At 46.8% G+C, this 16,587-nt stretch overlaps 1 protein-coding gene across 1 annotated transcript in view; it reads left to right on the plus strand.

Annotated features, from left to right (window-relative positions):
• CDCA4 (cell division cycle associated 4) overlaps positions 1-16,587 on the plus strand; it is a 571,510-nt gene that overhangs the window by 505,187 nt on the left and 49,736 nt on the right. The gene's annotated exons all lie outside the window — the stretch shown is intronic.

The raw sequence follows: 16,587 nt of genomic DNA on the forward strand, positions 1-16,587 counted from the left end.
TCAAACCCCTATTGTAATTCTGAGCTGTCTTCTTCTTATCTGGAAGGGTCAGGCTGGGGAGGCACTCTGCACCATTCCTCCTCTGCCCATTCCCTGACATATAGTTACTTATCTCTTTGGCTTGGAAGTCCTTACCCTCCAATATTTCTCTGATGAAAATAGGGACATCCTAAGGAAAAGCGGGACGTTCTGGGATCAAATCAGAAACTGGGGCAGCTTCTGTAAATCCGGGACTGTCCCTGGAAAATAGGAACACTTGGAGGGTCTGACATTGGGAAAGGGTAGATCATCAGCCTTGCATGCAGAACGTTCCCCAGTTTTTCCTATCAACCATCTTGTGGCTTAGGTTAGGCTAAAATCGTTTCAGGAACTGAGTGCACCTTTGAAACTGGATTTCCACAAAGTCTAGCATTCCAATCACACACACACACACACACACACACACACACACACACACACACACACGGAGCCAATGTATTGCTTTGTGAAGAATAATAATAATAATAATAATAATAATACCACTGCCTTATAAGAATTCACCAACCAAAGGGGAAAGTTTGCCAAGTTCAGCGTCTCACAAAGTTGGAAGGGAAAGCCATGCCTGCGAAATTCTGCCTGCAGGGTGCAAAACCGTTGTGGGGTCTGCCGTTGGCGATCACCTCATAACCAGAAGTAAGAGCCATGTAAGCAGCAGCAATTAAAACCATTAGTTCTTTTGATTGCACAATTCCATTTGCAGGGTGAAGGGCGGGGAGAACCATACCACAGCCTTTTGACAAGGAGGGGAAATGACAACATAAAGAGGTATTTGGGGGGCGGTTAAAGGAATCTGAAAGCATACGGTATTTGGATGACACCACCTGGCAAAACGAGGCAGAAGCCTGTCCTCTTACCCTAGTGGAAGGGCCAACTGTAAAATAGCAGTACGGCAAAAAGTAGGTTATGCCAGCAGGCATCCCCAAACTGCGGCCCTCCAGATGTTTTGGCCTACAACTCCCATGATCCCTAGCTAACAGGACCAGTGGTCGGGGAAGATGGGAATTGTAGTCCAAAACATCTGGAGGGCTGAAGTTTGAGGGTGCCTGGGTTATGGGCACAATTCTGTGCGGAGACTGCTCTAGACCCTGCCTTGCCTTTAAGAGTTGGAAAGCAGGGGAAACTGACAGCTTGCTATGGGAGGGGTGGAATCTCAGGCTGCTGAGGTAAAAAGGTAAAGGACCCCTGGACGGTTAAGTCCAGTCAAAGGCGACTATGGGATTGCGGCACTCATCTCGCTTTCAGGCCAAGGGAGCTGGCATTTGTCCACAGGCCATGCGCCCAGCATGACTAAACCTCTTCTGGAGCAACGGGGCGCCATGACGGAAACCAGAGTGCACGGAAACGCCGTTCACCTTCCTGCCGCAGGAGTACCTATTTATCTACTAGCACTGGTGTGCTTTTGAACTGCTAAGTAGGCAGGAGCTGGGACAGGCCAATGGTAGCTCACCCCGTTGCAGGGATTCGAATTGCCGACCTTCTGATCGGCAAGCCCACGAGGCTCAGTGGTTTGGACCACAGCCCACCTGTGTCCCTTGACAGCTGAAGATGGAGAGCCATCACTGCTGCTACCACCAGGATCACAAAGCAGTGGGGAAAGTGAGTGAGACAGGGGGGTTCATAAGAATGTAAGGAGAGCCTTGCTGGACCAGGTGAAGACCCCATCTAGTCCAGCATCCTCTACTCAACAGCAGCCAATCAGATGCCCACAAGTACAACCCCAGTGCAACAGCACTTGCCATTCCCAGCAACTGGCACTCAGAAGCAGAGTATAGCCGTCCTAGCTAGCCAGCCTTTGATAGCCTGACCCTCCGTGAATTTTTCAAATCTTCTCTTTTTTTTTGAAATCCATGCAAGTTGGTGGCCATCAGTGCCTCCTGAGGAAGTGAGTTCCATAGTTTAACCATCCATAGTTCCATAGTTTAACCATCAGCTTCGCTGGAAGATTCGGAACAGGCAAACCAAAGTGCTTCCTTGCACGGTGCATAGCTAAACTTTGGAATTTGCTTGTCCAAGAAGGAGTGAGATCTATACTTTCCCCACCCACCACCACCACCCCCTCAAGGCAGCTCCGTATAGTAGCTCCTCTGCTACTGATTTTTAATATTTTGGCCCAGATTCAACTAACCGGGGGTGCTAGCGTAAGCCAGTGCAAGGGCTCCCACTAATGCGATGGGTCTTTCCTTGCTCGCCATCCCCAGATCTGCTCTGGAGGTTCAGGGGAAACCCCATAACAGCACACAGGGGGGCGGGGAATAGAGGGTGGGATCGTTCCATCTGCCAAGCAAATATGCTTGCCCTGACAGAATGATCACAAGAGGGTGACATAGAATTTCTCCCTGTGTTTTTATATTGTTATCACCTGCCCCGGGACCTTATGGCAGAGGGCAGGTAAGGAACTATCATCACCATGCTGTTGTTTTCCCCACTGAGGATTTGAAAACCATGAAACGTCTTTGCAGTTTTAGAGCCAAATTGCACGCAGATGCATGTAGCATTCCCCCAACATTCCCCGTTGTGTTGGAAACATCCTTCATCCATGAATTAATCCAATCGTATTTTAAAGCCATCCAGGTTGGTGGAATTCCATGGGAGGCAGTTTAACTATGCATTGCATGAAGAAGTACAGTACTTTTTTTCTAATCAAACTAATATCATATAAGCAGATTTTAAAGTCAAAAAACAGAAACTTACATACTAAACAAAAAAAACGAAGACTTCTGCTAACTCCACAACATTTCAGTATTTTAATTCGATTTTTTCCCCTGTGTTTTATAGAATCATAGAGTTGGAAGAGTCCACAAGGGCCATCCAGTCCAACCCCCTGCCGAGCAGGAAACACCACCAGAGCATTCTTGACATATGCCTGTCAAGCCTCTGCTTAAAGACCTCCAAAGAAGGAGACTCCACCACACTCCTTGGCAGCAAATTCCACTGTCGAACAGCTCTTACTGTCAGGAAGTTCTTCCTAATGTTTAGGTAGAATCTTCTTTCTTGTAGTTTGAATCCATTGCTCCGTGTCCGCTTCTCTGGAGCAGCAGAAAACAACCTTTCTCCCTCCTCTATAAGACATCCTTTTATATATTTGAACATGGCTATCATATCTTAACCTTCTCTTCTCCAGGCTAAACATACCCAGCTCCCTAAGCCGTTCCTCATAAGGCATTGTTTCCAGGCCTTTGACCATTTTGGTTGCCCTTGTCAGTATCCTTCTTGAACTGTGGTGCCCAGAACTGGACACAGTACTCCAGGTGAGGTCTGAACCAGAGCAGAATACAGAGGTACTATTACTTCCCTAGATCTAGATGCTATACTCCTATTGATGCAGCCCAGAATTGCATTGGCTTTTTTAGCTGCTGCATCACACTGCTGACTCATGTCCAAGTCATTGATAAAGATGTTTCAGTTACAGTTCCTCATCTTGGTATCAGGATCCTATTGCCTTTGCAGTGTTATTCTAGGCACGGCCAGATCTTTGGTGCTGAACCTTGATTCACCAGGTAGTTGTTTAAATAATCCCATTCTTTCTCAACTACTGTCCTTGACGTATGTTTTGTTATATCTGTTAGCTTCGCGAGCTCCAAGTACTCGCTCAGCTAGCATAGCCATTCTTCTTTGGTGGGTATATGCTTTTCTTTCCAATATTCAGCCACCAAAACCCTTGCTGCCAGCTTCTCGCACGAAGAAGTACTTTATTTTATGAGTCCTGAGTCTTCCGACACTCAGCTTCATTGGGTATCCACAAGTTCTGGTATTAAGACAGAGGGAGAAAACCTTATTATAGCTGCTCTTTGGGGTCTCCAAGCCCTACCTGGAGATGATGCAGATTGAATCTGGGACCTTTTCAGGACTTGCAGTGATTCCTTGATACAATGGAAACTACAGAAATAAGGCAACAAAAAACAGTCGAGATTTTTTTGGTCTGCAGATCTGGCTTCGGCGTGTTAGGATCTGCCCCTTCTAGAGATGCTTTGATAAGCTTTCATGCTGCTGAGCAAGTTCAACAGGAGAACAAGCAAGTGACCCAGAAAATAGTATTTCTCCAATTGCATGAGGTTCGAAAGGGATCTCCCGTCCCACCCCCCACCCCAACCTCTTTTCTCATTTTAATCAGCCAATTACCACATCCTTCTGCGCATCACCTGTGGTTTGTCTGCGTGAGATAATTCCCGTCAAGTAAGAACAAGAACGAGTCGAGGTCATCCGTGCTAACATTCATAATGAAAATAAGGTTTTCAGCAAAACCAGCCAAGGGAGGAGCAGATGAACCCAATTGAACGGAGTCGCCTTGCATTCCAGCTGCAGGTGACTCCTAATTCATTTTTGAAAGGGAAACATTAAAAGCCTGACTCACGCTCCATGAGGCTGCATGACAGGGCTGCCCTTCTGTGTCACTGTTGGATTCATTTTGCTTACTCCCCAAACAGCTGGTTAATTGCAGGGCAGCGGGTGGGGGAAACCTCTGTCTTGCCAGCTGTTGCTAGACTACAATTCCCATCAGTCATAGCCGGCATGGTCAGGAGTGACAGCTGTCAGTGTCCAGCAACTCCAAGGGGGGGGGGAGTTCCCCGCGGCCCCTAGTGTAGTGGTTAAAAGCTTCAGGAAACCCCCTGCACCAGAAGTTGAAACTGCAGCAGAGTGTTGCAGCATGGAACATTCTCCTTGTGCAAAATTCTAGCCATTCTATTCTATACCCTCCAACGTTTCTCCAGTGAAAATAGGGACGTCCCATTCCATAATGATCATTTTACTATAAGCCCACAGAGTTGCCCCAGCCACTCTGGGCAGCTTCAAACATATATACAAACATAAAAAAAACCATTAAACACTAAAAAAAAAACACTTTCCTATACAGGATTGCCTTCAGACGGCTCAGGGGTCAGATAATCAGAAACCGGGACGGCTTTTCTAAATCAGGGACATCCCTGTAAAATAGGGGCACTTGGAGGGTCTGCTATTCCTCCCCCTGCCTGGTTTTACTCCCTTTTTCTGTCACGCATCCCCTCTAAGATTCTGTCAGTCCTCATTTGGTAGTTTTTATCAGGACAGATGAAGCTTTGGCTATAACCCTTTTTGGGTTCAAGACCCATTGGACTAGATGGCCCTCGTGGTCCCTTCCAACTCTGCAATTCCATGATGCCTCCCCAACTGTTGCCATTGGGTGAGGACCGCTTGTGATGTCACGAAAGCACTGAGTGAAAATAGGAGGGCCAATGGGGGGGTTGAATCTCCCTTCCCATGAAAAGGCCCAAAGGTGAGAGGTTCTTCCTATGCATAACATGACTTTCCCTTCCATCTGAAATCCTTCCAGCTGGCAATGCTTGAGGATTAAGCCTGGGGCTTAGTATGTGGAATGCAAGACATTCCCATCAGGCCCCAGGTCCATCTACATGGTGTCCACAAGTGCCATGGCACCCACAAAGGCCGTTTCAAGTTCCCAGGAAAGTTCTCCAGCTTACACACACACACACACACACACACACACACACACACACACACAAGCAAAATTAAATGCCTAAGCTCGAGGAAGCTGCCCTGGTCTTTTATTTCCTAGTTGTCCACATCTGCCGAGGCTTCCTTCTGAATTCTCAATGGACACCAGAACTGGGCACACAGAGAGGAAGACATGGAAGGAGGAAGAGCTAGGAACAGTACAGTGGTACCTCGGTTTAAGTACACAATTGGTTCCGGAAGTCTGTACTTAACCTGAAGTGAACTTTCCCATTGAAAGTAATGGAAAGTGGATTAATCCGTTCCAGACGGGTCCGCGGAGTACTTAAACTGAAAATACTCAAAGCGAGGCGTTCTTAAACCAAAGTATGGGTGTAATTGGTTCTGGAAGTCCGTACTTAACCTGAAGCGTACTTAACCTGAAGCGAACTTTCCCATTGAAAGTAATGGAAAGTGGATTAATCCGTTCCAGATGAGTCCGCAGAGTACTTAAACTGAAAGTACTCAAACCGAAGCGTACTTAAACCGAGGTATGACTGTAGTTTGTTAAGGGTGCCAGGAGCTCTTAGGAGAAACCTATTCCCCTCAAAAGAGGGGCTAACATCATAAAAACAACACAATATTCCCCTAATCCCCTCAATATTCATCTATTCCCCTCAAAGAGCTATAATTCCCGGAGTTCCCTGCGAAGACGGATTGATTGTTACACTGCTTCAGGAACTGTAGCTCTGAGGGGAAGAGGGGTCTCCTATCAACTCTCGACGACCTTAACAAACTACAGTTCCCAGGATCCTTTGGGGGAGCTCATAATTGTTAAAGTAGCATAAAAGTGCTTCAGGTGTATAGGGCAACTGTGGACTGTCATTAATGTAGAAGCCAGCTACGAAGAAAGGTGGAGTGACCTGCTTCAGAAGCTCCTTTGACAAAGCCAAGTTATTATAGCCAACTATTGAAAGATGCCATCTAAAAAGATGTTTCAGGGTGAAAGGGAAACCAAGAGACTTGTTTTTGATGCTGAAACAATATTTCTAAGAAAAACACTTCCTGCGAACCCGCATTGTGAACATCGCACAAATCACAGCTCCACCCTTCTGAAACGAAAGATGCAAACTGCATTTTGGGCATTGATTTCCACTTAATCTAGGAGGAGCTCACCCACTTCCCACAAAGTGATATATGGGGTTTGGCTTAGCTATGCATATCATGTGAGAAGTCTGCTGGGTTCAGATCAAATCTCTCATTTGTCTTCCATGCCCCAATTTTTGAAGCAAACAGAGGCTTACCATAAAAAAAAAACCAGATTGGGTGTTCAATAGTATGGAAATTTCTTTGGAGAATTTGAACAATGTCACTCCCGATCAGTTGTGTCCTCTCACCTTTTTCTTAAAACAAACACACACAAAAAGCCCAAGCTGGTTTGCAGGGATTTTTAAAACATAAAATACAATTGTAAAATCCAACTGTCCAGTGGCACTGTTTGTTTGTTTGTTTGTTTGTTTGTTTGTTTGTTTGTGGTATTTATACACTGCTTTTCAGGCAGACCTCACAAAGTGGGTTTACACACGATTATAACAAGAAGCATCGCTTTTTAAAAACAAGTTACAGGAAGACAACTGGTTTGTTTACAAAAAGCTGTTAAGTTTTCTCCCCTTCAGATAGTTGCAGGGAGGAAAAGGCCACTTTTGGCATGTGGTAGAAGTTCCTCAAGCTTCTTTCTTCTCCTCTCAAAGACTCACTCCACTATTGAGGCTTTGGGGAGAACTGTGCCTTTAATTAAAAGCTTCCTTCTTAAAGGTTATCCTATCCCTGTTCCTATTGCTTTCATAGGACTGGGGTAACCCAGTCAGATGGGTGGCATATAAATAATATATTGTTATTATTATTATATTTTTATTTCCTTTTTAGTCTTGTGAAATTCTTTTTCTTTCCTTCTTGAAACATCAAGTTAAGAACTCACAGTGTGTCACAGGTGTGTCTCTCCCCCTCCCCGTCCCCTGGCCACTTTTCTTAGCTTAATCCTTGATCTCCCATAGTGCTGTGGAGATGTTTCAAATATCTCTTGAAGCTCAGTGTAATATCAGGGGCACAACCCCAGACCTGCCCTGAGCAGCCATCCCCTCCAGATTTGGCAGCCAGACACAATTTGGCATCACCTCCTTACAGAGCTGGCTAGAGATGCAGAAGTATTCTTCAGATTGCTCCATGTGGTTGGACAGAAGCTTCCCTTCTGTATACATCTTTCATTTGGCTCCCTTTCAGCTCTGAACAAACAGGTGCGTAAGGCTTGTGGGGTCATAGAAAAGCCAGCGCAACCTGTTTGATCAGGCACAGAAGCGGAAAGAGCAGCGATCCCTCTTCCAAACGGACTCGGTTTCCCAAAATAAAAATGCCTGACTGCCTCCTGCCCCCATTGCCGAGCCTTGCAATCTGTGTTGCGGCTCTCACCCGCTCTTCCTACTCGTCTGTTTCCTTTTCCTGTTCTAGACAGCCATGCTGTGCCTGCAAAAGGAACAGACCAGACCATTTGTAAGCAATTGCCACCAACTACTTTATCAGCTTTCAGCAGACCACTTCCTGGCTTTTTATTTTTATTTGGGGGGGGGTCCATTATAAAGTCTCCAGAATCTGTAACAATGCCTGGAGACAGTCTATAGTTTATAAGAGTGTTTTGAGGAAGGGGAGGGACTTCGTTTTCCATGATGCACACACTGATTTCCTTTGCCCCAATTCACCCCTGCTCAAAGAGGTTTTTGCAAGTTTTTGGAACACCTTCCAAAACCTGATTACAGTTCAGAAGAGGAATTGGACGTCATTTGGTGAGAAAGCCCTTTAACCTGAAGTTCTGGTATCAGCTTGAATCCCTCTCTCAAAATACTGACAGCCTCTGCAGGTCCTTCAGGAGTGGGGCAGCCTGGGAGAGAATTCATGGCTGTCCTCTGGGCTCATGCAATGACTCCTTCAAGGAAGCACAAGTCCAAAAAATATAGCTGATTATAACTACGGGTAGCATTTGATAATGCTGATTTAGGGGAGCTTGGCATGTTTAGCCTGGAGAAGAGAAGGTTAAGGGGTGATAAGATAGCCATGTTCAAATATATAAAAGGATGTCATATAGAGGAGGGAGAAAGGTTGTTTTCTGCTGCTCCAGAGAAGTGGACACGGAGCAATGGATTCAAGCTACAAGAAAGAAGATTCCACCTGAACATTAGGAAGAACTTCCTGACAGTAAGAGCTGTTCGGCAGTGGAATGTGCTACCAAGGAGTGTGGTGGAGTCTCCTTCTTTGGAGGTCTTTAAGCAGAGGCTTGACAGGCATATGTCAAAGAATGCTTTGGGAGCCAGTGTGGTGTAGTGGTTAAGAGCGGTAGACTCGTAATCTGGGGAACCGGGTTTGCGTCTCCGCTCCTCCACATGCAGCTGCTGGGTGGCCTTGGGCTAGTCACACTTCTCTGAAGTCTCTCAGCCCCACTCACCTCACAGAGTGTTTGTTGTGGGGGAGGAGGGGAAAGGAGATTGTTAGCCGCTCTGAGACTCCTTCGGGTAGTGATAAAGCGGGATATCAAATCCAAACTCTTCTTCTTCTTTGATGGTGTTTCCTGCTTGGCAGGAGGTTGGACTGGATGGCCCTTGTGGTCTCTTCCAACTCTACGATTCTATGATTCTATGATTTGATGTGTCCCTTTTCATCTGCATCAGCAAAACTTACAGGTAGGTAGCCGTGTTGGTCTGCCATAGTCGAAACAAAATAGAAAAATTCCTTCCAGTAAGTAGCACCTTAGAGACTGACTAAGTTTGCCACTGGTATGAGCTTTCGTGTGCATGCACACTTCTTCAGATAAACTGAAACAGAAGTCACCAGACCCTTATAGTGAGAGGGTGGGGAGGGGTATTACTCAGAAGGGTGGTGGGAATGGGTGATTGGCTGATAGGTGTGGTAAACCTGTGGGTGACTGTTAATGACGACTGCAATTGGTCTTGTGGGAAAAAGCAATGGGTGAGATGGCTAAAAATAGCTTTATCATGTATAATGAGATAAGAATCCGATGTCTCTATTCAGACCAGGTCTCTCCGTGGTTTTAAGTTTGGTAATAAGTTGCAATTCAGCAACTTCTTTTAACGGGGAGGTTTTGTGGCTCAGCCTTGCCTGGGCTTCATGATCTCTAACAAGAAAACTCCCTCCTCCCAAACCTGATGGTGGCTGCTGAGTACTGAAGGTGGAACTCTGGCCAGTTTCATTATGGTTGGGTGGAGGTGCTTTTTTCTTCTGAGGCTGAAACCTGAAGGCGGCTGGGGATGAGGGGCCGTTTCCCAAGCCTTCATAATAATGATAATTTATTATTTATACCCTGCCCATCTGGCTGGGTTTCCCCAGCCACTCTGGGTGGCTCCCAACAGAATATTAATAATAAAAAAGCAATAAAGCATCAAACATTAAAAACATCTGAAGGCAGCCCCGTTTAGGGAAGTTTTTAATGTTTAATGTTTTATCGTGTTTTTAATATTCTGTTGGGAGCTGCCCAGAGTGGCTAGGGGGAACCCAGCCAGATGGGTGGGGTATGAATAAACAAACAAACAAACAAATATTATTACCGTATCCAACCAGAAGCCTTTGGGGAAATCACAAACAGAACCTGAGCACAATAGGCTTTCCCCTATTGCTGGCAAGGGGCAGATGGGAAATGTAGCCTCGCAGTGAGAAGTGGCTAACTCTCTAACACAAAAAAGGCAGATAATACAGAATCATAGAGTTGGAACGGACCCCAGGGGTCATCTAGTCCAACCCCCTACAATGCAAGGAATCTCTGCTAAAGCATCCATGACAGGTAGCCATCCAACCTCTGCTTAAAAAACCTCCAAGGAAGGAGAGTCCACAACCTCTGGAGGGAGACTGTTCCGCTGTCAAACAGCTCCCACTGTCAGAAAGGTTTTCCCTATGTTTGGTCAGAATCTTCTTTCTTGTCATTTGAAGCCATTGGTTCGAGTTCTACCCTCCAAAGCAGGAGAAAACAAGCTGGCTCCATCTCCCACGTGACAGCCCTCGAGATATTTGAAGGTGGATTTCATACCTCCTCTCGGTCTCCTCTTCTCCAGGCTAAACATACCCAGCTCCTTCGACCGTTCCTCATCAGGCATTGTTTTCCCAGACCCTTGATCGTCTTGGTTGCCCTCCTCTGCACACGTTCCAGCTTGTCAATATCTACGGTTGCCCTCGTAATATACGCTTGCTTGGAAGTAGGTGTCACTGAACAATGCATCAGCAAATGGTTAAAGACCACACTGTGGCCTGGATGAATCTTCCTCTACATGGACACATGCACCACTGTAGCTGTTGCACACACAAAAAATCTGTGTTGTAGCCCCAAGCTACGTGGCAAAAGTCACCTCTAGTTTAGCCCCAAATGAGACTTCCTTTTGACTCAGCATTCTCATCTAAGAGAGGAGGCATCTGAAGCCCTTACAAGATTACCATGATGGGGAAATCCTGAGACTCTTGCAACTTTGAGAAACTTATTTTCTGGTGAGAAATCCTGATGACTCACCCGGCCGTGAAATGTCCTTTAACGTTTCATGCAGCACCGCCAGCTTGTAACATCCTTTCAGCTGAGGGTTTGAGCAAGAGAATGCCCAGTTTGAATCGTCCCTCTTCATTATGAACTCATTAGGTGGACTTGGGCAAGCCATTCGCCACTTCCTCCGGACCTGAACCCTCCACCTCTCTGCAAAATGGAAATAAGAAATAGAACCTGCAACAAAATGTTGCAGCGTGGAGTGGCAGCATACTCCGTTCTGTTCCTGGTTTCCAACTTCACACACTTGCACATCGGTGAGCGTGCCATGTTCACCAAGCATGCACAGCCGTCGTTGAACTATTTTTTCCTTTCCTGTAAACACGCCAAGGGCGAACTTTGCTTCCACAAACTTGATGTACACTGAGAGTACCAATTTTGGCTAGAATCATAGAGTTGGAAGAGACCTCAAGGGCCATCCAGTCTGCTAGACCTCCACCTGGACTCAGGCTCCGGGCACAACCCCTCACAAGGAAGACCAACCATGAGTCCGTGGATTCCTTTAGAGGAATACCCAACGCTACAGGGAGAACTGGTATTTAGAGAAATCGGGTCCTCCCTAACAAGAGGGCACATGTTGGGGCACAACCTAGCAACCAGACCCTGTGTTGTGGGTGGAAATGTTTGGATGGCCACAACACCCTGTTGGTGGTCCCTCAATCTTGGGTGCAATTGGGCCAGAGGAACACCAGTCAAAGCGATCGAGGGATTATTTAAGGCCATGCACGTGTCCCTGAGCTTCCTCTTTGGGGCCAGTGCATTGGAACACCCGCCCACCGCTCCCTATATTTAGGGCTTGCGCTTGACCTTGCTATGCCGTCGTGTGTCGCCTGTCATTGGGACAGGGGCACGGTAGGAATTTACCCCACTTGGCGGTGCCACTTGGGTTTCACCTGCCGCGTAGCAAATCGTCACAACTTGTAAGGTTGCGGATAGGCTTTGGTTCAGGTGGATAGGGGTGGCAGGATGCCTAGCCATCCCTATGTGTTGGGTATTCCGCTAAAGGAATCCACAGACTCATGGTTGGTCTTCCCTGTGAGGGGTTGTGCCCAGAGCCTGAGTCCAGGGGGCACCTGGGTGGAGGCCTAGCAGACCCCCCCCCTTGCTTGCCACTGTCCCAGGTGTTCACCCAAGGCTGACCTATGGTTGGTGCCCAGGGTCAGCGCTGCCTGCAAGGGTGCAGGGAGCTAGTCGAACCAGAGCCTATGCAACCACTCACTTGATTGCAATCAATAAAGTTGTGGCCTAAATTCTGCCAAAAACCAAACCTAAAATTTGAGTCTTGTCTGAATTTATTTCGGGGGGTGGTTAAAAGGTCTCCACACGCGACTGAGATCAAGACTGGCATGTATGATGACACTGAAGATCCTTCTGGTGTTCCTTGCAGGGTTGGACTAGATCAGTGTTTCTCAACCTTTTTTGGGCCATGGCACACTTGTTCCGTGAAAAAAATCACGAGGCACACCACCATTTTAAAAGTTAAAAAATTTAACTCTGTGCCGCCCTATATTATAATTATGACTGTAAGAAACACTTGCCAAATATTGCTTTCCGGCGGGTCAGTGTTGTGTATTGGCGGCCGCCAGGCTCGTTTGCACTGAGCTTTGGGAAAGAGGAGGAGAAATATTGCTTTCCGGCGGTTCAGTGTTGTGTATTGGCGGCCGCCAGGCACGTGACAATGCAAATCGCCCTTCTCGTCACTGCACGTCGCGGCACACCAGCCAGCGTCTCGCGGCACACTAGTGTGCCGCGGAACAGCGGTTGAGAAACGCTGGCGTAGAGGTTTCTAAGGTAATGTACGAGGAACACATTTGAAAGGTGCCAACAGCGGTCCCCTAGAACAGGCACGTCCAACAGGTAGCTCGTGATCTACTGGTAGATCACTGGACGTCTGTGGTAGATCACTGGTAGATCACTGGATGTCTGTGGTAGATCACTGGTAGATCACTGGCTCCCCCCAAAGATGCTCAACAACTTTGGCTCCCCTAAAAATGCTCAACATTTTAGCCCTTCACCCCCCCCCAAAAAAGAGGGCTTTCCTCCCACCTCAGAAAAGCTCAACAACTCTGACCTGAACCCCTAACAAATGGGGCTTCTTCCTTCCTAAAAAATCTCAACAACTTTGACCTGAATCCCTAAAAACGGGGCTTTTGTCCTCCCTAAAAAGCTTAACAACTTTGACCCAAACCCCCCAAAAGGGGGTAGATCACTGCCAGTTTTTAACTCTGTGAGTAGATCGCAGTCTCTTTGGAGTTGGCCACCCCTGCCCTAGAACAATCTATACTGATATTATTACCGCCATTCTGCAGTTGGCGGTCACTTCCAGACAGCCTGTTAATGAGAATTCAGCCTGTGTTTGCAGAGAGTGTTGATGACATTGGCTATTTAATGAGCATTTATCCTGATCTCTTAGTGGGAAGATTATTATACATTTATTATTTATTTCATAAAATCCATACACCACTTGATGGGGGACGGGGGACGGGACCTCAGAGCAATTTACAAAGAGAATAAAACAATACAAAACAGTATTAAAAAAAACCATGACTGTTTTTCCAAAGGTGAAATCAGCGATAAAAAAGAATCCTGTGGCAATGTACACCTGTAGGAATGGTTTTTACCGTTTTTATAATTTGTAGGAATTGTTCCATTGTCTTTAGATATCCAGGCTTATTGCTGCCTCTCAAAATTGTAGCCGATAAGAGAATTCGCTGTGATGGTGATTGCCATTTAAAGGAATTTGCATGCCCAGGCCAATGGAGTGGCAGGCAAAGGGGCTGAAATTCTGTGCTCTCAGTTATGCAAATATTCCTTATTTCCTCATTGGTCAGATCAGCTTCCCACTTCCCTTCAGCCTGGCCTAAAAAAGTGAGACTCCAAATGTATTGTTTGAAGCCTCTCTGTATAAACTACCATGTTGTTTTGTTACTTAGCTGCTTCCTTCTCCCCCTTCTCTACTCCTTATTTTTCCCCAGCAGCTCTCCTTCCTTGTTTGAGCTTAATTTCATCAGACCTTTGGGTGAGCAGCCACTTCTCCTTTCCCTTTCCTATCTGTTAAGGTGGATCTGCTCACCTCCTCTTCTAAAGAGCAAAAGAATGACCCTGAATGATCTGGAGTTGAGGTGAGGAGCCAGTTGCCATGGGGCAGTCCTACCACCAGTTGAGGAGTAGAGAGACATGATTGTCTGGGGTGGGAAAGTGAGGCGGCTCCCCATTCTCCCCTGTGTGTTTTTCCCTATTTCTTTGGGGAAAATTGGGAGAGGGTTTTGGAAAATTTGGGAGAAAGCTGCCTGTCTTTCCTCCCAGTTTTCCCCCAGGCCTTCACAGCTCCAGCCAGGGGGGACCAGCCCTCCATATGTCTTGGCTAAGATCTCCCACCATCCCATGCAGGCTGATGGGAGTTGTAGCCCACAACATCTGGAGTGAAACCGCTGCCTCAGGCAGCAGATTTTCGGTGTCGTGAAAGTGCACAGCAACATGTAAGTTATTTTGTTTGTTTGCTATTATTGCAACGTTTGGTTAGGTGGCCATGTTTGCCGATGGCACCAAATTATCCAGGGTTGGTTACAAACGAAAAGGGATTATTGCAAAGAGCTCTGAAAGGACCTTTGGAAACCCAGCAAATGAGCATTAATTCGATGTAAGTTTGTGTGGAAGTGATGCCTATCGGGGCAAAAAGATGTACTGATGCAGCCTTTTGGGGCATCTACTGTAGCTTGGCACTGTCCAAAAATGCACTGCAAAATTTACTTGCTTGTTTAAAAGCATTTCTAACCCGCTTGATGAGTATGAGCAAACTGCAGGAGGCAGTGGAAGACAGGAGTGCCTGGCGTACTCTGGTCTATGGGGTCACGAAGAGTCGGACACGACTAAACAACAACAACAAACCCGCTTGATATTTAGAAACCTTGGAGTAATATACAAAAACACAGCACGAAAACAGTAAAACCGTATTCTAAAAACAAATAACGGGCCAATCCTATAGGTCAAGGGAAGACCAGGCAAAAATGTGTGTACGGTATTTACAGGGTGACTTGAACAACTGATTTGTGGTGCTTCATGTAGGTTAGAAGGAAGGATAGCAGTAGCATTGGCAGAAAATGTTTGTTTTGGGTTTGTTTTGGGCTGCATCAATAGGAGTATAGCATCTAGATCAAGGGAAGTAATAGTACCACTGTATTCTGCTCTGGTCAGACCTCACCTGGAGTACTGTGTCCAGTTCTGGGCACCACAGTTCAAGAAGGATACTGATAAGCTGGAACGTGTCCAGAAGAGGGCAACCAAAATGGTCAAAGGCCTGGAAACGATGCCTTATGAGGAACGGCTTAGGGAGCTGGGTATGTTTAGCCTGGAGAAGAGAAGGTTAAGGGGTGATATGATAGCCATGTTCAAATATATAAAAGGATGTCATATAGAGGAGGGAGAAAGGTTGTTTTCTGCTGCTCCAGAGAAGCGGACACGGAGCAACGGATTCAAACTACAAGAAAGAAAATTCCACCTAAACATTAGGAAGAACTTCCTGACAGTAAGAGCTGTTCGGCAGTGGAATTTGCTGCCAAGGAGTGTGGTGGAGTCTCCTTCTTTGGAGGTCTTTAAGCAGAGGCTTGACAGCCATCTGTCAGGAATGCTTTGATGGTGTTTCCTGCTTGGCAGGGGGTTGGACTGGATGGCCCTTGTGGTCTCTTCCAACTCTATGATTCTATGATTCTATGATCCTGTGACATTTTATATGGTGCCACGAGGGAAATTTTCCTGCAATATTACATAGGTCCAAACCTATCCCTGTGGGGTAGCTCAATCGGCAGTGTAAAGGTAAAGGGACCCCTGACCATTAGGTCCAGTCGTGACCGACTCTGGGGTTGCGGTGCTCATCTCGCATTATTGGCCGAGGGAGCCGGCGTATAGCGTCCAGGTCATGTGGCCAGCATGATAAAGCCGCTTCTGGCGAACCAGAGCAGCACAGGGAAACGCCGTTTACCTTCCCGTTGTAGCGGTACCTATTTATCTATTTGCACTTTGGCGTGCTTTCGAACTGCTAGGTTGGCAGGAGCTGGGACCAAGCAACGGGAGCTCACCCCGTCACAGGGATTCGAACCGCCAACCTTCCGATCGGCAAGCCGTAGGTTCCGTGGTTTAACCCACAGCGCCACCCGCATCCTGCCAATCGGCAGAGTATGAGAATCTTAATCTCAGGGTCATGTGGCAGCTAGACTGGTGACTAGGAGTGGCTGCCAAGACCATATAACACTGGTCCTGAAAGATCTACATTGGCTCCCAGTACATTTCTGAGCACAATTCAAAGTGTTGGTGCTGACCTTTAAAGCCCTAAACCAGGCATCCCCAAACTGCGGCCCTCCAGATGTTTTGGCCTACAACTCCCATGATCCCTAGCTAACAGGACCAGTGGTTGGGGAAGATGGGAATTGTAGTCCCAAACATCTGGAGGGTCGAAGTTTGGGAATGCCTGCCCTAAACGGCCCAGTCCCGGCAACTCTCAGGTTGGGTGCCATTTGCATTCTAAGAGAACAAGGGAG

Source organism: Zootoca vivipara, chromosome 1 (genome assembly GCF_963506605.1).
Source record: "Zootoca vivipara chromosome 1, rZooViv1.1, whole genome shotgun sequence".
In the NCBI taxonomy this organism is placed as follows: domain Eukaryota; kingdom Metazoa; phylum Chordata; class Lepidosauria; order Squamata; family Lacertidae; genus Zootoca; species Zootoca vivipara.